The 26,972-nt window shown below is 33.3% G+C and overlaps 1 protein-coding gene across 2 annotated transcripts in view; it reads left to right on the top strand.

Moving 5' to 3' along the window:
• The first annotated feature begins 1,907 nt into the window (after positions 1 to 1,907).
• The window catches only part of Rhogef64c (Rho guanine nucleotide exchange factor at 64C), an 80,663-nt gene continuing 55,598 nt past the window's right edge, over positions 1,908 to 26,972 (top strand). Inside the window, exon 1 of one of the 2 annotated variants that reach the window (XM_083048742.1) lies at positions 1,908 to 1,981. The gene's annotated coding sequence lies outside the window, so the exon portion shown is untranslated. Of the gene's footprint in view, positions 1,982 to 12,536; positions 12,943 to 26,972 lie in introns of those variants that run through there. The other variant, XM_083048741.1, reaches the window with a different exon arrangement.

The following is a 26,972-nucleotide window of genomic DNA, read 5'->3' on the forward strand; positions in this document are numbered from 1 at the left end:
CGAAATTGAAATTTATACATTATATTTTTGTAATTTATAATTGTTCAGGTGTTTCACGATATTTCGGCTATCTGATGATTGAACATTCAACAGAATCACATCTTAATCATTACTGATTAACGAATAAATATGTATTATACGTAGAAAGAATAAAAATAGAAAACTTCTATTAAGTAGAGATATACGCATATATGTGTTTAATTGAAACAATATTATAAATATTTTAAGCATTTTTATTATGTATCATATACTATACTATATGTTTGCGGAAGAGACAGGAATATTTGAATTGCTTTTTTTCATCTTTATTTTCTTTAAGCAATCTTTAAGCGTCTTATCCCACTCGTTATATCGTTGCATAAAAGCGCTCGCAAAACATACATGCAACCACTTGCGCTTGATATACAAATCTTCTGTGTCTATTAATGCGCGAGTCGACTATAAGTGGGCCGTAAGTAGAAAATAAAAAAAGCTAACGAGCAATAGAACCTTGTATGCTAATGTTTAACGAAAGCGCGACCCTGATCTTGCTCAAACTGATTCTATTAAATATCTGTGTCTCAAGGTCTGTTTACTGATTTTAGGATACGGCATTGTACAACGGAATTTTCCTCCTAACTTATAATGTAGATCTTTCTCGACTTAGAATGTTTTTGTGAAAGCGATCGAGATATTATCCTTGATTTCTCGACTGCTTTTTGAAGCAAGCAAAAATCTTGAACATAAATTTTGGGGGATATTATATATATATATATATATATATATATATATATACTTTAAAAGATTTTATAAATATTTAAGACTATATAAAGCTGAGAGAGAAAAAGAGAGAGAAAAAAGTGGTGATACTAAATTCAGAGAAACAAGAAAATTACCATTCTATATCTCACCTCTTTTTATTCATTGTTTAATTTTTTTCTAGCGGACTAGTTATGCATCTTGTTTCTAATTTATCGATTAGCTTGATCGAAAAATGATTAAATAATTGTCGCTAATCACGACGGATTCATTATTGCGCGATGCCTAAATTGTTTCACTTAACGTCGTTAACGGTCGTTTAAAAGACTCAACGTAAGATTTGTTATTGGATACGATAATTGTCGCTAAAATATACGACCCACATATTACGTCATTGGTAGTTCATGTCCTGTTTAAGCTTCTTCTTGCTGGATTTTTATTTGCGTTACAACACTCGCAAGAGATCAGATTATTTAGCAATGACGCGGTCTCTGTTATATTAAGCGAAATGATAAGAAGCCGCTAGTAAAGTTTTGTCATTGCAATCATTTAATATCTAAAATCCACACAGCAAAGAACAACATTTCAAAGTTTATCTGTATTTTGTAAATGTATAGATATTGAATGTGAAAATAGAGTCTCTAGCTATTTTAAATATTATTTCAAATATTTATTAAGTTTATTTTTATATAAAATATTATTAATTTACAAATATTATATTACAAATATTATTAATTAATAAGTTATATAAAGTTATATAATTTTTTGAGACAAATTAAATTTTGAAATATTTGCTTTTGTTAAACGAGATGGTTCTAATTTCGATAAAAATACGATAAAAAATACTTATTTATTAAACATTGCAATTTAAAAAAAGAAATTTAGGTCACTCTTGATAAATTAAAAAAATATATAAAAAAATATTAAATATAAAAATATATTAAATATATATTCTCATTTAAGAGAATGATGGAGATTTAATTTTCCAGATTAAGTTGCTTAACAATATAAATTTCGATTTTATTGCCGATAAATAAAATTTTAATTATTTCAAAATTAAATTATAGAAGAAAAGAGAAGATATAGAAAAAAATTCTCTATATTTACGATTGCTGATAATTATTTTTTATTACAAATTATATATAAATCTCTGTTACTTTTACAGATGGCATGGAATGCTGTAACAACGCTTCTCTACTCAATTTTCCTTCTGTATCCGCGACAGATGGCACCAGCATAACCGGTGAGTCTTTTAAAATTTTAATTTGTCCTATCTATTGCTGTATTTTTTACACTTCCGATATTTAAGATTAAATAAATATCTATGCGCATTACACCGAGAGAAAAAGAACAAAAAAATATTATTCAATGTCAATGAGAATTATCCAAAAAGGATAAAAGAAAAATCATTATTTGTGTATTAAAAGTTAGAAGAGATGAATATTATTCTGTAAATCATTTTTTGTAAAAAATATTTTCTTTCTAAGAATTCTTATACAGTCTAGAACTGCGGTTTTGAAAGCAAAATTATTTGCAATATTATATGTAACCTTTGCGCGAGAAAGGAATAAGATATTCAATGTTATCATATTGCTCACAGCTTAAACATTTGCATTAATTCTTGTTTGCCCCTTTTAACGAGACTCAGATTTCAATTTTGCACAAATCAACTGCGCATTAATAGTCTCATGGACTATTAATTCGTGAAATTTATTATAATTTAATGTTGGTCGAGAAGGTGCGGCAAAGCATTCCGTTCAATAACAGCCGACACATTTCCCTTTAAATATATGCAGTAGGTGAGATAGTACTCTATTATCATCAAAGTCGATTAGCATTTTAGTAGTAGTTTATTTAAATCATTTATACTTAAATTGCATAAAACAAGTAATAAAAAATAAATGGTTAGATAAATTATATAGAAGTGAAATAAATTGCTAAAAATTTAACTTATAATTTTTTGTTCAGAGAAATATAAGTTATTATGTTAAACGTATTTTCTATGCATATATTAAATTTATATGCAAATTTTATGATTTCTTTACTGAGTATATAAATTATGAAATTAAACATCTTTAAATAAAAAGATGTTTAATTACGACAGTGATGAATTTAACTAATTGTAAATCCAATCAAATGACTAGAAATTTAAGAAACTGTTCGACTTGTATGAAAATTGTCTTTAATGAAAATTATTGAGATTTTTGAATAAAAACTTTTAACTTCAATATAACGATTCCAATATGTAAATAAGAATTTGCGAAACTATAACTTGTAATTTCAATGATTTTTGTAAATTTGAAATATTAAATTTTCGTTTAAATTACAGTGACAGAAATTATTTTTTACATATTTTTTTGTAAATGTTGATAATACGCAACTATATATAGATATTATACATGATTTTCATTTAAATAAAGTATGTAGATTCAGATTTCCTGTCTCGTCATATTTCACGTCTGAAAAATAAAATAAAAATGAAGAATATAATAATCTCTATAATTTTTTATATCTCTTTGATAATAAAACGTGATGAAATTTATCATTTTTACTTTTATCTTTATTTTACGTAAAATGTAAGTTGACAAGCAATCGTTTAACTGTCAGTGACTAGGCAAGGCTTAATCCACGTAGGTTCGTTAATGACGCGTCTATCCTACGCACAACTTCCTGATGAGGGTCCAGGCAACTCTTACGCCTTTCCGCTAATTATTAACCGAGCGCGTGAATCGCGTGACCAACGTCGTCTCACAAGAGCTGCGAACCCGGAACTATTTCCTACACGCGGGTTCTCTCCGCTCCCCTGTGTTCGTTGTCGCAAATATATATACAATATATTTTTTTTTTGTTTTAACCCTCATCGCCGGTCGTCGTCAGTGAGAGGCCGCCAATTGCGCCAAGTTCTCGTGGGCGGAGCTGAACACCAGGGAACAAGTGAAATTGTATCGCGTTCGGGGTTCCAAATAGAAAGTATCGTGGCCTTTTGTGCTCGGCAAACTATATAATGTAGTCGGACTAATTCTAGAACTCCGTTTTTCAGAATATATATGAAAGAATAAATGATTTGAAATTATTATTTTATAAAATTGTATATTATTTCTTCTATGGTAAAAATTACGTAAGAAATGAATATTGAAAATAATAGATTAAAATTAAAAATTACTGTGTATTTTGGCGGAATTCAACAACACGCTCTTTCATTTTTTCATGTTTTAATCATTAGTGACGATAATAAATTTTTTTTTTTTTAATATTGGGGTCGAGCATATACTTTACGTTATGTCACGTATTTTTTCGACATTTTTTATTATCTTTCGGAGGACCATTTTATTCACGTTTCCTTATATTTTTAAACACGCTCTTCCATTTTTCAATAAGTTTTAATGATAAGGGGCGATAATTAATTTTTTCGCAATTTTTGTGTCGCGATTTGCATAACATTATGTTAGATCGTAATATTATTAGGTCTTGTGTTGTTCTAGTAGACAAAAAAATTAATTACACGTCTTATGTCATTATTTTCAAAACTTTCATAATCGGGAATTTTTTTTATCAAAAAAGCAAGTCGTCTATATTCGTTGTATTACGTAAAAAAATCGACACATTCATCCGCGATGATGATCTGTTCGGCAAAAAGTTGAGCGTGGAGAAAACGCGTCGTTAGCTGTATGCTTATTGTTAATGAATGAACATGTCAGTTCAACGTGCAATTATTATGTACGTTTTCGTGCGATATAAAACGCCAGGAATCGAAGAAGAAAAATCGCGAGTCGAAAATACATTTGATATAACAGCTTATATTTCTCTGAACAAAATTATGGGCCAAACTTCTAACAATTTGTTTCATATGTAGTTATCTAATCAATTTTTTATTACTTATATTACTTGTTTTATGCAATACTAATACTAATGGCTTAAATTAATTACGGCTAAATATGACTACGAATAAAAAATTTTATTACCGATGAAATCTGTGAAAGAAAGAACACTATTCTTACACCTCTATATATCTGCAATTATTTATAACGGCGAATTATTTATGAAAACCGACATCTCATCTTTCACACATTATGCGCATCGTTTCGTTAGGTGTTATCTAACCGAAAAGCGTTCCTCAGCTTCATTCCTGTGTTGTGTACCTGTATTCATCGATTCCCGCGCACTAAATCACTTGTTCACGTTCTACAGCGTCGATATTCTGACGGCTGCTCCGTTATGTAAACGAAAAAGTTACGCTACCGCGTTTAGTTTTCCTCGCGCACCCAGATCCGCAGCAATTTCTGCCCGGATTACGCAACTATCTTGCGCTTTCCATCAAAAATATTTGCAAGCAAGGAAACTTTCCGAAAACGCAACACGCAGATCGCGGTTTTCATGATGTGCATTTTGTCCCCAGTATTGGGCGTATAAAGATAATGTTAACAAAAATATGTTATCGTATATGAATGCTTAATATTTTGATTTTTATAAAGTAATAAACTTGTTTTCGTGCCCGGCGGTAAATAATTTTTGGCCTACGGATTTAAATGTCAATCACATGTAGATGATATCAAGATGCATCAGTAAATCACAAAAGCATCTTAAAGTTTTTTTTTATTTTTTTGTTTACAATTATAAGCACTTCAATATTGCTTTTTCAATTGTAAAATGATTGTAACTCCAACTTTTACACGCACTTTCGTAACATGTATTGTATACTTTATTTTTATTATTATTGACAGTCAAACGCTCTCAGAAAAAGAACAAACTATTGAAAAAATATAATTCTTCTTAAAAGTTACAATTTCACATTTACGGTAATTTTACATCGCTTTAAAATGAAAGTACGAAAAACAAACTCCGTGAGAACTCGTATTGCGTGTCATGTTATTGGAAGGTTTCCTCGTCAGAAATGATCAGTCTCATCAACGAGAGGATCTCGCGATCGGGAGCGCTAGGATTTCCTTTCCCAACATCGCTCGCCTTCTCTCTTTCGCCCTCTCTCCCCTAGGCTATGACCATATATGAAACGTTGAGCAATCCCATCGAACGTGGGTGGTGCGGTGCGACTACGGTGTACCGTTACACACGTTACACCCACCTTTATTTTATAATATAGATCAGAATCGAACGCGAGAGATCCATCGTCGCCGCGCATAAACCCTCTTATATCATCGTTCACCGTGCGGTGTATTGAACGTTTCATTATCCTATCCTTTATATAAGTCGCACCGGCAATGGGAGAAAAACGACGTGCCTTATAGGACTTCTCTTAAGGTCCGACGTATGGGGCCGCCTCTCATCCTTCGCGCCTTCCCGCGCAAAATCAGCTGTTAGCGACGGGCTCGAGCCGGAGTTTGTCGCGAGTGACATCACGCGATTTTCAGTTTGACATTTAACAGTTAGGCAATCAGGAATACATCATTCACGTGTATTTATTTAGTAAAATTTAGACGGAACATTCAGACATAATTTGTGAATTATGCCGTGTCAATTTAAGAAGATGATAAGCTAATCGCGATCCTAATAGCGGTCAGAATTATTTGAGCCCCGAATTTTCCATCAAGATTAGCGAAAATTAAAGGATATAAGAATGATTTAAGAGAGTAGAGAGAGATAAAGAGTCATAATGGGAAAATAAAATTTCAATAATATATGTAGCTTTAAGAGAAAATTCTAATAAAATATTAATAAATTTGTAAAATTAAAAGCGTCGAGAAATTAAACGCGATTACTCTTTGACATTGCATACTTCCGGATGGAAGAAAATAAATGAGAGAACGATTTGCATAACATTTGTTCGTCTCGAGGACGCGCGAATCTATCGCTCGCTCGTGCTCGGTCTGCGCGAAACGCACGGCCTACGATCGGGCCGAGTAGCGCTGAATCATAGGATAAACATAGCCGGGACATGCTCTCTTCCTGAACTCTGCATACGTGGTTATGCGATGCACAACGTCGCGGCAAACGTGCGTCCGGCACGTTTCGAACGGCTTTAACGAGAACGCGTTTCTGCGCGTGGGACAATAACTGCGCGCGACCGATCGATTCCGGTCTCTTCCCTCTTCCCTCTCGCCTCTTACAACGTGCCGTCAACACGCGTATCGCAGGAAGGAAAAGTCTCTCGCGGACGACATACAAATTAGGGTCATCTCCGGCTACCGGCTCGACCGAGCTTTCCATCGACCGGCCTTTAAATTTCTGTCAACTTCTTCTCTCTTACCAAGTTTCTCGTAAAACGTCTCTTAAAGGCATGTATGTAAAAATATATACTGGCACACCTCATCTACTTATATATATTCCTAATTAAAGATTCTGTTTTTTTTTTGTATTTCTTATATTTCGATATACGACATTCTTTATACACTGAGAGAATTTTCTTTTAAAATTTATCCTGAAAATCATGGTAATCGTGGGACAATATGGTATAGAAAGAATTTTATGAGAATTTCTCTGATTAATATTTATGACAATAAAAATAATAATATCTATCACAATAAAATATAAAACATGTTTGATTAATTTTATACTAAACTGCATAGTAAAATTAATCAAACATATTTTATATTTTATTGTGATAGATATTATTTTTATTGTAATAAATATTAATCAGAGAAATTCTCATAAAATTCTTTTCATACCATATTGTCCCACGATTATCATGATTTTCAGGGTAAATTCTAAGAGAAAATTCTCTCTGTGTACTTTATTATTATTATATATTCAAGTATAAGAGCAGAATATTATTACATATAATATTGTTTCAATTATATTGGCCCAGATCAATATATCAAACTTAAATGTATAAATCTATTTACTTTTATTTATTATATATACATATGTATATACAATACATATAATAAATAAATATAAATAGATTTATAGACTTTAGTTTGATATATTGATCTGGGCCAATAATTGAAACAATTTCGAGAAAGTTATTAGGAAAGGAATTGAGAAATATGCGGATTGCTTCACACGAAAGTATCAGCAACAGGATGTCAATTTCCATTCACGCGTATGCCACGCTCACACGCGCGCAGTTCGTGCACCCACGTCCACGTGTAACGCCTGGAGTTTGCATTTTATTATGCGCGTTTTATTATTTTTCTTTTTCGCTCGTCGTGCGAGAGAAAGTGCAGAACGACACCTTTTCTCGTGCAATTAAGCCCGCAAGAGACCAGGCGAGGCGCTCGACAGGCGATATTTATGTACATTCGAAGCTTTGTTCGTGATCTATCGTTGAAATCACTGGAGCTCGCGATGCATCAGTCAGCGTAAAGATAATTCGATAATTCTTACTGTTAGTATTAACGCTGCAATTAGTACTAGATTGATACCGATGATCTTGCATTGTAAAATTATTCACGAAACTGAAGAAGCGTATAGTAGAAGAAAAGAGAGAAATAAGAAAGAGAGATAAAAAGATAAAAAAAATTAGACATTTTATTCTTATATTTGATAACGTAATGAAGTTAGAATTTTTTTTTCGCTTCTTTTACTTCCGATAAAACTCTGCAGACGAAATATTTAAATGACACCGAGGCAAGTGCGAAAATTGGCGCGTGTCGTGAATTTTCGTTTATGTAAAAGAGAAAAGTGTCTCGATATAAATTAGAGGCTCGAGATCAGTGAAAACGTTAATTACCACGGAGAAATCATTAATTATGTCGTTGCCGCTCGCCTCTCCCTTTTTTTTCTACGCGACTCCGTTTCTGCCTGCTAGCATCCTCTCTACCCCTCTTCACCCTGCATCCACCGTGTCCTTCTGTCTCTCGCTTGCATTCTTCCGCGATGCTAACTATGTGAAGTACTCCCACGACACAAGAATGCTACCTCAAGATCACGGACTTACGGTCGTGCTAGTCGACGACTCTCTTAATTATTCCCAACGTTTTCCTCTCCGCTTCCACCTTCGCGGCTTTACTTCCCTTCGCTGTTATTCAAGATGAAATATCAAAGTACGTCTACCTATACGTATACAGTTACTTGCAAAATAAACTATTGAGTCTATAGATATTCGATTAGTGATGCAGATATACATAGAAGTTTATAGATTTTCATTGTAGCTAAACCATTTTTAATTATAAAATGCAACGATTTCTTTATAAAGTTTGTATTATTTTATAAAAATATTAGCTGTAATAATTATAGGATAATTAAACAATAGTTATAGTATTATTACAAGTTTATTCTTAATTTGTAATAACGTTAGCATTTTACAAGTAATATTAATTTTTAGTTAATTAAATTTTGATGATTTATCGAAGAAAATTTATGAGTTTATCTGAAATTATCTTAATAATTAGTTTATATCTACATATTGAAATAATTACGAACAAATATAAATTTAAGCGTAATATAGAAATGTAGGATTTAAATATTTGTATCTATTATAAATTCTTAACAATAATTGCAATCTTAGTAATTCGAATAGATTTTAATGCGGTCCCAAACGCGAGGTTGTCGTCGCCTCGCAAAGTCGAGCTCGCAACCAGTGAAATCTTCAGGTTGAAAGTGATTATATTTATGCGAAGAGTGGAAATTTAAAAAAAAGAAAAGCGTGGAAAGAAAAATGAGAAGTGTGCTCACTTAGCTGTCACCGCCGTTATCTCGCATCGCAAATCATGCCACTGTAATACAGTGACTTTCAAATAACGTATCGCGCGTTTATCTAACTACTGTGTCACACTTCTCTTCGAGATTACGCAAAAACGAGCAATTAAGGCATATAAATATTAACGTTAATAACAACGTTATTTATTTTATCCTAAAGATCCAGTTTTTTTTTCTATATACGTGAAACAGATTCCTTTTGTACTGTGTGCATTTCTTGCTTTCCACTTACATGCTTCCACCAGGAATGAATTTATCTGTTTTATCGTGTGAACCCTGAAGAGTATTTCAACTACCCAGCATAGTTTTTACCTTCTCTGTGCTCGGGGTAGAGGCTTGTTTTCTTGTTACGAATGCGAAGCAAATTCTTTTCGTGTGAATTACTTTTCCCATTTTTTCGTGATTTTCTTTTTAGAAGAAAGTACGCGTGGAATTATATTTTCCATTGTGCGATTGTGCTGGAAAGTGGTTTATCGAGCTCTTGTTAATTAGTATTTGCCTTCAATGAAAATTCAAAGGATATCACTTCATCAAGCTGCTTGTCTCTTTGACGATTTTCTTCGTTAGAAATTTATACTTTCCTTTTTTACGAGTCGCTCACGACGTCTTCCTCTCACTGGTCTCACCACCGCCGTTTCCCTAGTTATTGAAGCATACGTTAAAAACGGGTAGTTCATGCATAGAACCGCGTTTATCAGCGTGCAGATCTAACGTGGAGAAATCCAGGATAACGACGACCGCGAGACTGCGAATTAAAGTGATACCATATCGATTATTGCGCGAGCTTCCGCGAATTAATAGCATAAATTTTGTCTAAGTCAATGAAATTGGCAATCGAATCCAATCTTTATAAAATAGAGATTGCATTGATCTCTCAAAGCGAAACATAAAAATCTTTTAACATTCCTTCTTTTTTATTTCAAAATTTAGGAAAGAACCTGCATATGGTCCAGAATATCTTTTCACTTTTCTTCAATTAGATTGATCATTAACATTAGATTGATTTATTACATTCTTCATATATTGTAATTTTTAGACATCCATCTCGTTATAATTGAACATGCTTTAATTTCATTCAACAGTTTGCATTTTCGATAAATTTTTTTTTCATTATATTGCCATTAATGCGGTACTCGATGAATTTATTCTACAATGATGGGATTTAAAACTAGAATCAGCTCGTTTCGCTCGTGCTCTTGCATTACCTGTCCAAGAGCGCAACGTATCCTGAATACTCGAGCAATTGACGATGCACTCGAGAAGGGGTCGTCCTTTCGTTCCCCTTGGGCAGCCTCTATCTTTTCCTTCTCTCTCTTCTCTCCTGCCGCTTCTTTTGCTTTTCCTCCTTCTGCCTTTTCCTCTTACTGCCGATGACTCAAGTCCGCTGACCGAGACTCGCCAATGACGCCGTGTGTTATAAAGTTGAAGAAAAAGTCTCGATCGTAAAATCAGCCTCACGCTTCCGCACATCGCGATAGCTTTGCCGCTAGAGATTTTAAACTCGCGGGTCGTCGCGGAAAATCAATAATGCGCCTCAAATTTCAAAAAATTCCCAATTTAATGGAAATAAGCGAAACGCGTGAATTGATGTAGGATGAATGAAAGAAATAAAATAATCGCGCGTATACTAGAATTTCTCTTTTCTCTCTCACCATTTTATCTATAACCCTTATTAAGTACAATTAACAAGTATTTAGAAAGTTGTAATATATTGAGGTTGATTAATATATTGACAACAAAAACATTCTGTATCTCTAAAAAAAAATATATATATACTATATAAAAAGAATCAAGTTTTAAAATAAAAAAAAATCAAATATTGCTGGAGATATATAATTGCGAGGAGAATGGAAATTCCTGGATTCTCTTCCGCGCGTCATCTTTAATTTCACGCTTAGCTGATATTATTATTATAATTTCAACAAAAAACGATACAATTCCTCTGTCGCAATTCGCGACAGTATGTTAACGAAGCTCGAGCACATGTCGCGCGCGAAGGCTGCCATAATAAAGGGTAATCAAGGTGCAGGAATGCCGAGGCGTCTGTACGCAATGATTATGATCCGCGGAGGGCCGCGGATCTATCTGATGTCGTATCGCGACGAGGGATAAAGCGGCAACGAATAAAGTAAGGGGGCAAGAACGCATAATGACGCGCGAGTCGGAGCAGGGGGACATTCGTTGCTTGTGTACAAGCGAATGGGACGAGCGGATAGAAAATATGGCCATGATATTTACAAACTCGGCCTCCGCGTGAAAGTGTTCGCTCTTCGCTTTGTGTCCCGCTCGAAAGAAACGCTCGCGAACGATCCCATGTAACGGGTGTCGCGCTCGATCGATCTAGAAGATGGGAATGCATCTAACAGAATATAATTCGGAGCAAACCTCTCATGTGATAAGAATGAAGCATACATGATTAATGTGATAGACGGATTTGAAATTGTACAGCTTTTTGAGAAGCAAACGTTTGTTCGGTTAAAGCTTTTTCCGATCTTTCGACGGGTTTTTATTATTTTGCATCGTGTCTCAAAATGTTTTACTGTGTATTTTTATATATCTATCTTACAATATTAATGTGTAATTTGTAATTCAAAGAGCACAGGGTTTTTGTCTCTCGTGAATTAATAGAATCAACATACGACATACATGACCCACTTCAAAAAGACAACAGATTTCAATTTCACGTCGAAAGATTTTAATCTCGAGTCGGATATACAAATCTTAATGTTAATGAAAGTCTTTGTCTAGGTAAAATGATAAGCGATCGAAGTATGTCAGTGCTTTATTATCTACGCGCAAGGTTGCGAGTAAAATGTTAACAATTGAATTTCTTCTCTCCACTCGAGAATTTGAAATCCCAGTTCGAGTTCGCGTTGGCCTCGAATCGGAACGTGGATGGGTCGAATCGGTCGCGAGAACGGTGACAATGGTTTTATTTCGGGACCGTGGGACCCCGACGAACGTCAAGAATTTGGCCGGCGGAAACGTTAAGGTAGCGATAGCGCGGCGGACTATCATCGTGGAGAGTTTACGCTCCTCCCGCGGTGGCACCTCGCGAAAGGAAGAAGAAGAAGGGCACCGCGGAGAGAAGGGGCCCCGCGACGCGGTACGGGCCCCTTTCTCGCGCGAGGCGCTCGCCGTGGAATGGCAAAAAAGAGAGGAGGCCCTGCCTGTGACGTCACGAGACTTGCACGACGGTGCCGCTAGCCTCTCACTTGGTCGCCGACGTTCGGCCCGCTCGGTTCATCGCGGTCGTCGGCTCCATTCCGCACCATCTCCGTCGCGATCTCTTGACTTTTGCGCTTTCGAGGACGAGGAAAAAAAAAAAAAAAAAACGGAGAACGGAAAGAGAGAAAGAAAGGTACAGAGTACAGACAGTTCCGGCGCGTCGCGACGCTCATATCCGTAGGCGAACGGAAGTGTTAAACGGGAACGGCAATTGTGCGATTGCGCAGTGACACGAGTACACGGTGACGATCGCGTGTAACGATCCCCGATATAATCCGCGAGTTCCGCTTTTGGTGGTGAAGAGTTTTGTATTTTTCATTTCTTTGATTGTGTGCCATGACATCCTGGATACGATACCGGATGGATTAAGCCCTTCGCGGGGTAAGTGACTTTTTTTTCTCTTGTCGCGCAAGACGATTTAGATGGACCGCCGCTTTCGAGATTGTAATATATCGCAGCTTCGTGAGAAGTTCGTTGTCCTCTGGATTTAAACGCGCGTTTCTTTGATGATCGAGATGAAAGATTTTACATGAAGAATTGATATTTTAAATATTTAAAAATTAGGTGCTTTAAATATTTTTAAATATTTTTACAGATACTTATTAGTTAGAAGCTTTTAATACGTCAAATATTTTTCATAATGCATAGATATATTACATATAAGTTTCTCTATTAATGTTTATTACGCTTAAAATTAAAATTATTGTATATACATAAAAAATTTATAAAGTAAAATTATCAACAAAATGTATATAAAAGAATATGTTTCTATTATTAAAATTTTAGATGAAATCAACATACAATACTTTAATTGCAAAGATAAAGTTGTCTTCTTCTATTGTCATATATATTTAAATTAAAAATTTTAAATTTATAAAAATTCTATTTTTTACAATTTATTCGAGTTATTTGGTTGTTAATATACATAAATTCGAGAGATAATTGATAAAATTTAAAAACATTTTAGATTATAAATTTATTATGATAATTTTGATAGAAATTATAGATAATGTGTGTTTCAAATTGAAAGTGAATAAAATTAGACTAAGAACTTGCTAAGAAATTATGTTATTAAGTGATAGTTAAGTGTTGATTAAATGTTGATTAAAAAAAAAATACTTTGGTAGAATTTTTTACACTAATTTTCATACCTTTTATTAGCAGTCTTATCAACATTGTAAATTTCATTGTAATGGTAGTGTCAGACTAAGGTAAATTACCACTTGTCAACTCATAATTTATTCAAATTGATATGAACAACATTTTGTACACCTGTTCTACTTGTGAAATCTTACATCGAGATTCAAAGTATATAAGAGATAAATCGCGAAACGATGAAAGTATTACATTACGCTTGTGATTTATTCTGCACGAAATAATTTTCGAATCTTTGGTGCGAACTTTCTTGACAAAATTATCACATACGCTAGTAGAATCATTATCTATAGACGATGGAATTTCTCGCAAATATAAAACTATTATTCTTGATTATCCCAATCTCCGATTAATAGGATGCTCATCATTCGAGCGTTCAATTATTCGAACTGTATTTTTCCCGTAATCTTTTTTCATGTTAAATAACGGTATCGTGTTTTATATATTGCTTAAAATAGATAATAATTGTATTAGGAATGATGCGTCACTTCTGAGATATAATAGAACTTAAATATAATTAGAAATATAATAGAACTTAAATATAATATCGACAACGGAACTTCAAAGTCGGGGAAGATGTTATGCTACGAGAGAATTATATACTATAGTTCAGTAATTATAAAATTACTTCACGGATCTCTTATGCCCGTTTCTGTCATTCGATAGAATATCTCGAAGACAAGTATTTAAATAGTATACTCGTCATTTGCACAACATTCTTCGCGATGGAGAAACGTGACCACCTGTTCCGGTATTATACAACGTGTCCTAAAAAGATGTACATATTAATAGCGAGACGCGAAGCAAGATCTTATTTTACACAATTTCAATTTTGAAGTTTTGCTATGAAAATTTTAAACATTATTTAACGATCAAGTTGACAAATAAATGCTTATTAAGAAGAATTATCAGTATTTCATTAATTAAAAATAGTTTGAGATTAAAAATATTTGAAATAATTTAATATTTCTGAAAAACTAATATTTAATTCAAAGAAATTACTTTGGGACATCCTGTATACGGCGGCGAATTATTTTTGTCGTTATACCGATCTTCTAAGCGTTTAACAGTGTATGACAAAATTTAATTTTCGTGAATAAAGATTTAATATAATTGTGTCCTGAGGAAGGAGAAAAAAGATTTTCAGCGGTAAACATTGCGTAATTTTTTTTTTAAACAATTCTTTTTAAAACCCGCGACGAGAAAGCGACGAAACTTCTTGATTAGGCTCGGTAAATGAACTCGCAAATAAACTTAACACAGTCGTTAAATTTGTGGGTCATTATTTTTCTACAAGATATATTGATTTTATCGCCGACTCATCCGGTTTCCGCTTGTCCTTGTTACGGTTCGTATTATAGCGCGCGTGTGACATTACTTTATCATAAATTTATGAATTTTCATTAAAAATTTTCATTAAAAATAACTTTAAGAGAAACGATTGCAAAAAATTGACAGAATTCAATATAGCACAGATTCAAATAATTTATTAAAAATTCTCACTACTACATTAATTTTATAATTTATGAGTTTTTAATATTAAATTAATTATATTAATTCTTAATTATGCTACAGGCAGGTTGAACGCACTTATAATAATAATACACGCACAACTGCGATATATTTTATTTTGCTACGTAACATGAGGAGTTGCTTTCTGAAAAATCACGCGAGGGGATTGACCTTTCAAGGTGGGTCGCGTGAGACGAATACGCATAAGTCTGAAATATAAATCGCGGATTTGCTTTGAAATATATCAAACACGGGCGTGTACCTACCTCTGTTACCTCAAAATTATGGGAAACGCGAGTCGCGTTTAAAAGAAATCCAATTGAAAACGTATGACCATTTATCGTCGTAGATAATCGCCAATCTGCGTTAGTCGGTGGCATCGCGAGAACATTTATGTAAGTCTCGCACTCTCAAAGACCGCGAATGCCCGCGGGATACTTGGCAAATATCTCACAATCGCGAATAGTTAACAGGCCGCTCTCACAGCAGGCAGATATAGCATCCAGTATATCCAGTTCCAATAAAATATCTCTCTCTGTCGTCAAGCGGACTTAACCGAGATTCGTGATGTGAATTTTTTACCAGCAGTCATATGCGTCATATGACAAAAACAAAAGTTATTATTGCATTTCTTAAATTAAAATATCTTGCGTCGAGAGAATTAATTTAACAAAAATCAGGATTCTGTTTAACCCGATAATAAATCATTATCGCAGAGAGAGAGAGATAGGGTAATTGAATTTACAACAAGATTCACAAATAATAAATTATTTATAAATTATTCACTAGTTGCTCCACTGTCACTCAATGCCTCTTCTTGCTGGACTACCTTCTCTCTTGTTCACTTTGCTGTTTTTTCATCGCACTCACATGACACTCGCGAAAACACGATACGATCGCGCGTGCACTAATCAGCAAAATACGATAATCATGCGGCACTTTGCATGACATTTCCAACGCTGATCGCTCACGATGCGAATCTTATTATATTACGATAGGAGAACACATCGCGGAAATTACGATCACATAAAATTATGATCCATTCAACGTCCGAAAATCGCGTGACTGAATTAATCTGCCGTGACGATACTACATGTTAAAACTAATAAATATAATAATATGCGCTCTCGTTTTAACACGATTTTGTATTATAATATAATATAATCGCGGATAAATATTAAATTACAAGTTTAAAGTTCCGCAGAATGTATAATATCTGAAAACATACTTTGTCGATTACTTGCGCGATATATTTTAATCATATTTAAACCATTTAAAATACCAACATTCGCGAAATATATTTGTTATTATTAAACAATGGACATATCGCGCTTTTCTGTCATTCGATTTGATGATTCATGTGTCATTTTGCGTTGTCAATCTGAATATGATAGTATATATTGTATTAAAATAAAAGATGAAAATTTAAACCGCGACGCAAGAATGACATATATTCAATGTAATATATGGCTCTATAAATAATTAGATTAAAACAATAATTACGATTTTCCGTTGTTCCGATTCGTGTTTTAAATGAATATACCGTGCAAAAATACTTGCTCCGATAAATAGTAGTCTCATTGTCAGTATGCTTACGAGTCGTCACGGGAATTAATTAATCGTACGGGTTGATAATCTAATTATTCGATAGGAAAAATGATCACGTTTGGTATCTCGTAATAGTACTTGTCATGCTTATATCTCGAATGATAGTGATGATAATGAATGACAAGGCCACAAAACAATGTAAACAATAGCGCCGCAAGGAGCGCCGAATAACAATTGATTCGATATCACCATTCGATACTTTACAAAATTTATGAAATATATCGTGTTCTTCGGATTTCAAATTGATTGTTAATAAATGATTGTATCACGGCATTTCATTAATTTGATATAATGCGCGATATAAAATTACTTTGTTGTCATTCGCAAAATTCGAATAGACAGATAGCGTGTTTTATATGTGGCATAATTTTTTGAGAAAGTACCGAAAGATATCAAGCACGTGAATATTTGCGCTATAATTATTATAATTGTGTGACGATAGATTCGATTTCGTTACGAAATATATTCAACACTTTACAAAATAAATTTATGAAATATATCGTGCTTTCTTTGGATTTCAAATTGATTGTTAATAAATGATTGGATCTAAATAAAGCAAGTAAGGACGCGAGGCGTTTTACATATATGTCATATTATTTCTTGAGAGAAGTATCGAAAGATATCAAACGGGTGATCATTCGCGCTACGAATATTATAATTAAAGATTATTAACTCGCGCGATTGATTAATTTTTGCAACAAACAACAGAGGAGTATCGTAGAATAGCAAAAGGATCATAGCTTTTGCATGATGTTATAAGGAAAACTAGTTTCACAAGAGAATTAAATTTCTATTAAAAGCTGCTGATAAAAGATCTTTATTGATGCGGATATAATGATGTACTATAAATACGGAATTCTTGACGTACCTGTATTGATAGAATAATATTTTTTCGTCTTTCTGCGCTTCAGTATTGAAAGATCAAACATACGATTATTTGCGCTACGAATATTATAATTAGAGATTATCAGCTCGCGCGATTGATTAATTTCCGCGACATAGGAGTATTTGCAGTATGGCTCATAAAATCGTAACGAAAGGATCATAATTTTGTGCAATCGTAATTTTTGCGTTTTTCTGTCACGAAATACAATATATATATTATATATAAAATAATGCGTGAAAAAAATTTGCGTCGTGTGCGATCAACTTGGAGAGTGACGTGCAAAGTACCGTGCGACCGTAAATAACCGTATTTTTGCGAGTGAATGTTGTGTGAGTGCCATAAAGAAGCAGTGAAGTATGAACAAGAGAGGAGGAAAAGAATAAGAGGTTCTTGGAGAGGCATTGGAGGACAATGGAACTGTGTGGTGAGCAATTTATAAATTATTTATTATTTGTTGCTCGTGAATTTAATTACTCGGTATCTTTGGTAATATATTTTACATCATAATGTTATATAATATATATATAAAATATTGCATATGTTTATTTTAAACTATAATTATAATATTTATAAGAAAATATTTGTAATATAAAATTGATATTTTTCAAGGTAATGGATTTGCGAATATTAGATATATAAGATTTATGTGTAAATAAGAGAAATGTATATTAGAAAAAAAAACGGAAGGCTAAAGATCTTTTTTGACGATTACATAAAACTTTTAATTTGTAATGTGAAAATAGATAAAGCAATAAAAAGTATTTTGTACTATTTATTCATATAAATTATTTAATATATTTAAATTTATTCTTTATTTCTCTAGTTATATTTAATAAAATGCAAATTTAAGTGTAATAAAAAGAGAATGATATAAATATAAATATAATATTTCATAAATCCACTACCTCAAAATAAATAAATTGAAACAGATTAATACAAATAGTAAACTGTCATATATTTTGATATTTTATTACATAATAAAATATTAATTATAAAAAAATTGAAATTTATATACATATATACACATTCTTGAAAAATATAGAGCTCTCGAATAAGATTCTAAATCTTATTTTAGGAAACGTGATCGTGTACGATTTATATAGGCAGAATATATAAAATTCGATAATATTCGCAGAGAAAAAGATGATGTTAGATGCGGTGCTCGATTATGCGGCTTTTTTTTTGTATTTAATGAATATAATTATCTCCACTGGACTAGACATTTTTTTTTTATAAAAGCGAGATTGTGCGTCGAAATTACTTTAATTTTAATATTTATTCGAAGAACATTTTGCTTCGAGTTATTATCGAGATAAATTGCTTTCAGGAATAAAGTTCGTGTTATTTTCATGCGTATATATTTTTTGCTAAAACGATATAATATATCAAAAATAAAAATATGATTTTATTCAACATTTCCATTGAATTCGTTTTAGACGGTAATAAAACATTCATCATTTTAATTGCGGTATTCGCGAAACGATTTTTATATAAATTACCATTATAGTTTTTATACAATCACCAATTAAATACGATAGAAATAAAAATTGAAATTACGACATACTATCTTGATTTATTATTTCTTGATCAGCATAAAATAACAATACGAGTTAACGAATTAACAGTGCGAGACAGTATACAGGCAAATATATATATGCATTTCTTAATAAAAAATACTTTACAATAAATAAGACAAAAGTATAACATTATAATTAAAAATAAACAAATTTCTGCACAAGTTAACACGAAGAAGAGGAGAATAATATTTATGTTACACATATTATATAAATAATTATATAAATTTTTATATATTTCGACTTTGAACACGGAGTTTGAACATTCACTTGCAAATTGGAGATATTCACTCGCCTTTTTCATGAATTCGCAGTCGATTATTATGTTACGGATCAACTGATAGGGCAACTGACAAGCAGGTATGCAATTTAGAATGTTTCGTCAAGAAGGAGTCGTTTTCTCAGTCGATCGCGAGCGAAGTAGCCGGTCAGAACGAATTGTCGCCGCGATCGAACGCGCGTCAGCAGAACGGACACGCATGACCGACAAAAGATTATATACCGCGGCGGTTGTTCCGTTCTTATTTATTGGATCGGAACGCTTTGGATGGTTTGATCGATCGCGCGCGAAAATAGGAACGAAGAGGAGTGTTTGATCGATTTGCATATGGAGATCCTCTTTTTTTCGCGGCGCGCGCGAGCGATTTATTATCCGCGCGGCGGACGCTCATTAAACGCACGTTTCTCCTTGTCTCCGGGGCGAAGCTCATTAGTCCGTGCGAATACGTGATATTCGGTTCTTTTGCGACGAGACTAGATAGCGATTAATAAACGATGCTGGATTACGCAGCAGATTATTAGATTAATAATATAAGCGTCCGTTAACCGGACGCATAGTTTCGCGCAGCTTGATTTCTCCGCGAAGGCGTCAGAATGACGAGCATCTATTTGCCAACTACAAAATCTTACATCTTGTGCTATTCGTATTAACTCAGTCCTGTAGTTGATTTATTGCTCTGAAAGAATAATTTATATAATTAAATATTAAAGAAAAATATTGGGAGTTTCTTATCGTGATGTTTTATATTGACGTAAGTGTGAAATTTAATCAAATGTAGATTGCATATAATAGAAAAAAATAGATTATATATATATATATATATATACATATATAGAAAAAGAGAGAAAGAAGGAGAGAGAGAAAGAGAGAGGATAGTTCGTTTTTGCAACATTTTTTAATGATACGTTTTTTAGCCAATTTGGGGTTGATTTATCCTTGGTAAAAATCACGAAATATCTATATACATACATATTTAAAATTTTAGAATAATTAAAAAGAAATAAAAGAAAGCAAATAAATTAACAAAATTATATGCTTCCTTTAATTTTACGTAGACTTTTCTTTATCAGAATTTTAATTTGAGAATTAGTTGCAAAGATATACAATGTTGAGAATTAGAAAGTTCCATTGAATGATAATTTCTTTTGACATTTTCATTCAGGAAAAGTCAACTCTAGATTGACACAATGCAATGTATACTGTGCATATCTCGTAATTTCATCATGTTTCATATGTCGAATATCGATCTGACTTACAATTCAGTATTTTTTGTTATGACTATGAACGCACTTGCGAATATTTATCGGGAATAACATCAAGTGCCCTGCGTTTTTGTGAAAGCGAACCGGATCTCGTTAGTAATTCGTGTTTTGCCCCCGCGACGTGATGTATCGTTCTGGATTATCACTGACTGCTAGAGAATGCATAATATACCGGTATGGCATCGTCCGTAGAGAGCCCTTCGTTCTGTATGTTAATACATATGTACATGAATAAACCAGGGGAGGAAGAGAGCCGATACTGTTTGGATACTCTATGTTTAAATATCAGATATGTGTATACGTTTGTTCACAAAGTTTGCCTTGCTTGGATGTTTCGTGCGGCGCATAGATACGGAGATAGTATTCGTCGTATTTATAGCTGTCATCGGTAATCTACAAAAATAATCCCGGCTCGGTAATGATGTCAATTTGTAATGCGCGATCGCGCTTTTATATCCGCGCGTATCGATAAATGAAGAAGATGCGGCTGCTGTCGAGATGCAAATTCGAGTTTTTATTTCCGTTGTAAAAAAATATCGTATTTGAATATCATCGTTCATTGTTAGTAGAGTATATGAACATTAATTCAGGTGGAATCTTATTGTCTTATTAAAATCAAATGTAACAGGCAAATATCTAAATAAATTAAATTATTTATTTATCAATTAATAATTTATTTATTTATATATATATGTAAATTAATAATTTTATTTAAATTTTATAGTAAATTTTTAGCATTTCGTGATTTCTTCTCAATAACGCAATTTAATTGCATCAATTGTCAATTTTGAAATTTATAATATAAAAAATGATTAATCTTGAATTTAATGTTCGTATTTATAGATATGAAATCGAATGCAAATTGAATCATCGATGATATGTACGTATTGAATCATCGATGACGGTACGTATTGTTATGATGTAGACGAAGAAACGTTACTTATGCAGACAAGTTAAAACCGATTCCTCTTTCGTCGTATAATCCATCACGGATAACCACGAGTCGCATATCTTGTCGTTTTTCCTCGACTCTTTTCAGTCCCGACCGCAAAATAGAATCAAGAAGGAAACGATGTAGTTTAGATAAAAATTCGTGGGGAGAGAATCTTGCGAAATGAAAGACGCTGCGGCGGACAAATAGAAAAGGATTTCTAGCGGGTCTCTTATACTACTGACAACTACCTCATTTGTTCATATCGCATTACTCTCACGTGCTTTAATCATAATCAAGTCAGTGTGGCAGCATTTCTTTGATCTAACGAAAACTCTATTTTTTCCTTGTTGGTAAATAATATCTTTATGTATTTAATTCATCCTATTTAATGCCTTTCGTTTCACTTTGTTTGAGATGACATAGATTTTTTTTTTTTCCTGGTAATTCAATTATATATATTATAAAATATATACGATAAAAATGTGCATTTTTAAGCTGTGTAAACGCGCAATTAAAGCACGTGAGAGAAACGAGAGTGATTTCTAACTGGCATAAAATTGGTGTGCGTGTAGGTGAATTTTTGTGACGAGATGGTGCGATGTAGCGAAAACGAAAGCCTTCTCCACGACGGCGTGTTCGCCAAAAATTGCGATTTCTGGTAGCGAACCGACGTGGTTATTTCTTCGGGAGCGTAATATGTAATTATTACGACGTTTCACTCGCGTTTCGCCGGTGTTATTCGTATCGGTGAAAACGCCATGGTCCGCCCTGGATCCGTATTTTTCAAGTGCGGCCAACTTTCGTATATATGAATTTCAGTTATTTGATCCGATCGTGAAATGGAACGCTCGTGACAGCGCGAAGGCTCCATTCGGTTCCCCTTTGTATAATTTCTCCGGCTGATCTTGTCCCCCAAATTACGCCGGTAGTTCTGAAAATTGGCACAACTTCCGATATCCGAGAGTACTTTTTCTTGATTATTCTATAGTCGTAACAGAACGGTTTAATATCTGTTTTATTACAGATACTTAACTTTAATTTTACAGAAAAGCAACCGTTATTTTTCGATGATATTAATGACTTAGTGAGAGAGATTTAATTATTTTTAATATTTTATTTATTATTATTTATTTATCAATCTGTCTATGCTTGTTAATATATTATTATCGGATTATTTATATTTTGCATAATTAATTAATAGTCCTATTATATTTTTTTATAATAAAAAGAAGGAGATGAGATATTTCTTTTATTATTTTTTTAAACAAGTAGTCGTAAAAATATATATAGACGGCATAAATCTTGTTGGTTATTCTTTGTCGTATTTTTGCGGGTTCTTTATTTTTACACGTCCTGAAAGCAGAGACGATTTTAGAATGTCACCTAAAACGTAAGTGACGGCGATCGTTGAGGGCTGGCCAGTCTGGTTTCAGGGTTAACGATACAACCGGGATGACCTCTACGGAGGCGTGTAAATTTTTCTCCCGAGCGAAACGATCCCGCGCAATCTCGGGTTATAAAAATTCGAAAGGGGCGATATCTCACACACACCTCCCGATGGTGGTGGTGATGGTGGAATCGTATGCATCTGTGGATGCACTTTCGCGATCGAGGTTAAAAACACTTTCGCCGTGGTCGAAATTAAGCCGCACGCATGTGTGCGAGCTGCGCGAGCTGTGTCGGCATAATTAACACGATTGACTCTCCGAAGAGCTACCGGGAACCGGTGAGAACAGCGTCGGCGGAAGACAATCGTGAAAGCATCTCGGGGAAGAGATTCCCTTCGATTGTCTCTCGTAGAAAGTAAACACGGGCGAGAGAGGTAAGAGCGTGCTCGCGCTTCTCCCCGAATTCCCCTGTCGCTCTATCTCTCTTCTCTTCTCGTGCACGCAGCCGCCGGAATTCGTGAATTAAAGTTCTGCTTTCACGCACGGCTGCCCCAACGTGATGGACAAGGCTTTTGTATGCGGCGGGCCGAGGCTGAATTCGCGGCCGGAAGCAGGCGCGACAACCGCCGCCGAAAATTGTGTACCGCAGCTTGGTCGTTTCCGGATCCGACTTTCTCCGGCGCGCACTCGTTCGAACCGGTAGATACCTCTAACGCTTTCGAAACGATGAATATATTTATGTGGTTTTCCACCTTTCCTACTGTTTAATTAGAGTTATTACGGAGGTGTTGGCGCGAGTTAATTCATATACAAGAGATAATGCTCTTTTAAAAAGAACGTCTATACTAACAATAAGCAAACATTTTTAATGATAAAAATTTAATATTGCTCGTATATATGCATACACACTCACACACATTAATTTAATTTTTATTTAAATTTTTATTATTAAAAAATATTTACTTATTAATATACGTGTTATTTTTAAAAGACTACTATTTTACTATACATATGTATATATATACTATATATTTCTGGGTTCCAGTTAAAATTTATCCAAATAACTTTCACTTCTCACACACTTGATTGTGTAGGTTTCTATTAGATATTTTTTTTACGCTCATTATTTTCTAAAATGAACTACGATGACGCGTCCAAATATTCTGAAATATTGATTCGTTTCGAATGCATTATTATGTTGATTAAAAATTAAAAAATTCCATGTCTCGTTCATTCTGGTGAAACATGAAGTACTGTCACCGTTATGTCCGAGTGTTTCTTATTTTCATCATGTTCGAGTAAATCCATACGTACATATGTATGCCGAATTATCACGAGTATCAAGTTTGTGCGGTTGTTTCTTAAAGTCTTGTCACTTGAGATTTTTTTCCCCTTTTATCCAATTCTCGTTGCATTTGAATTTCTGCTTGGTTTCCTCTCTTCCACGATCATTCCTCCTCGGGTCCGTATCATAAAAATGAAAATTTTCGGTCCGCGACACGAAACGAACGGCGAATAGCGATCGAAACTTCAAAGCGCCGACGAAGAACAGGTTTCCGAAGACGTGGGGGATGCATGATGCACTGACGTGCACGACGTCGCTATAACGCGACCATCAGTCACGAGGTAGCGGGGAAAAAAGATTAAAAAAAAAAATCAGACATTGCAAAAATCGGAATTTCTGACCACGCGAAATATTCCGTTGGGTTCGTTTCACGCGCTTGATCGTGCTTTATTCTTTATTCCGTGCATTATCCCGTCTTATCTCGTACATACTTCAGCGTTCGATGGGATGCCATTAAGATGCATTTTTCGGATAAACATCGTGTGCGGCGATTGAAAGAGATTCGACTTCGAATTTTCGTTTGGCTTAATGTTACAATAATTTCGCGATGTCGAGTGACGTGTTTAATCCATTACTTATACATATATGCGTATGTATCTTTTACGATTATATCTTGAATACTATTTTTTTTCTTCACGATTTTTATTATGAATTATCAGGAATGAACAATTAAAGGAAAAATTAATATATATAGAAATAAAGATTAGGGATAATTTACTTATACGTTTCAAATTAAGTATTAATATATTTTGATTAAATACACTTACTGTCATTTCTAGGAACATATAATAAAATACATTAAATTAATAATTATAATTAATAATACGAAAAATGCGATAGAAATTGCAATTTGTATGGAGATTAATTCAATCTAGATTAGATAATAAAGTCGATATAAAAAGAGATGTCTAAGATAATACAACATGTATTCTCATGTAGCATTGATAAATTTATTCGCAGCTTGTTTTATTGACATTACAAGAGTTTTGAATTTCGCAATTATAAATTTACTTGCGTATATCAAGTGTATCCGGAATGAAACCGGATTGGAGTTGAAAATTGATTATTTGTTTTTTATTTCAATGATATACTATGCGAAATAAATTCTCAAAAAGGAGAGGTATCGAAATGGTGTTTGCTAGTACAGCTAGTAAAAGCTGGTAAAAGTTGTTTTTGAAAAATCATGAGATAAAAACGAGAATCCTAATCGCCATCGCTTTGCGATTTACTAGTTTGATATGCTAGGTGAAACAAGAAACTATCTAACATGCATTTATCGCTTTATCTCTACAAAGAAAGCTAAAACTAACAATATATCGAGAAGAGGCACAAATAGAAAAAAAAGACAAATAGAAAGTCGGAATAAGAAAATTATTATATATAATTTGTTAAATAGAAAATATGCAATTTTATATCACTTTTGATGTTTGTATTTTCTTTAAATTTCTTTTTATAATTATGTGATTTTTTTATATCAGAAATTTATGTTTTGTGCAAAATATAATGTAAATACATTACGGCTATCTTTTTATTTCTCAATTTTCTTCTAAGTGTAGCAGTTGCATAGATGCAGGATTAACGTTATTTTTGCGACTGAGTGTGCGCCAATTATCGTATCGTTAATGAAGAATTGATGTATATCGTTCAAAGACATCGCGAGAATTTTCTAAGATACGTTCACCATCTGTGAGCAGGTAGATAGGTAGATACGTGGCAGGAAATACAAGAACGCGATTTTGCGAGATGAGCAAAACAATTGATAACTAAGGAAAATATCCAGGTAGCAACAGCGAAAATAACGAAAAAGAACGAGTAAAGAGAATGAGACTCGGGAAGTTGGTCTTCGCTCTTCGAGCTGGCTGCAATGGTCGCTCGTTTGTACAAGCTATGATCTAAAAACTTGTCGGCTCGAGGTTATTAACTGGCTTGCAAATAAAAACGAAGAGGAAGTCCTCTGAATTAATTTGACTCTCGGCCATGGGTTTGCGGTTTGTATTTATACGTCGTCTGTCTTGCGTAATCGAAATTTAAAACTTCGATAGATCGTCTCGATAAGACGAGAACACACTGAGCAATTTAGCATTTATTATTGCTTCTTATTATTTTTACTTTATTATTATTTATTGTTATTTCTTATTACTATTTCTGAAATTAGTAAAGTTAGTTTTTAATGTGTGGTTATAAATTTTTATATCTGTATGAAATTATATTTCTATAACTGACATTGATTTAATATTTAATATATTTCGACATATATTACAAATTTAAAAAAATTGCAGAATTAATAATCTAACGCGTGAATATCACAATTTTTTATTGCTATTAAATTAACTGGGAATATTTATAAATTAGTTTTAACAATATGTGTCAACGAATTTAAAAAATCGCAGAAATATTCATAAATCATCTAATGGTAAAGTTTTGAATCAATTTGAAAATTTAATATTTAATATTTTCGGTGTTCGCG

Source organism: Prenolepis imparis, unplaced genomic scaffold, assembly GCF_030444845.1.
Source record: "Prenolepis imparis isolate NDT839.2.m4 unplaced genomic scaffold, iyPreImpa1.0 SCAF_10, whole genome shotgun sequence".
Taxonomy (NCBI): domain Eukaryota; kingdom Metazoa; phylum Arthropoda; class Insecta; order Hymenoptera; family Formicidae; genus Prenolepis; species Prenolepis imparis.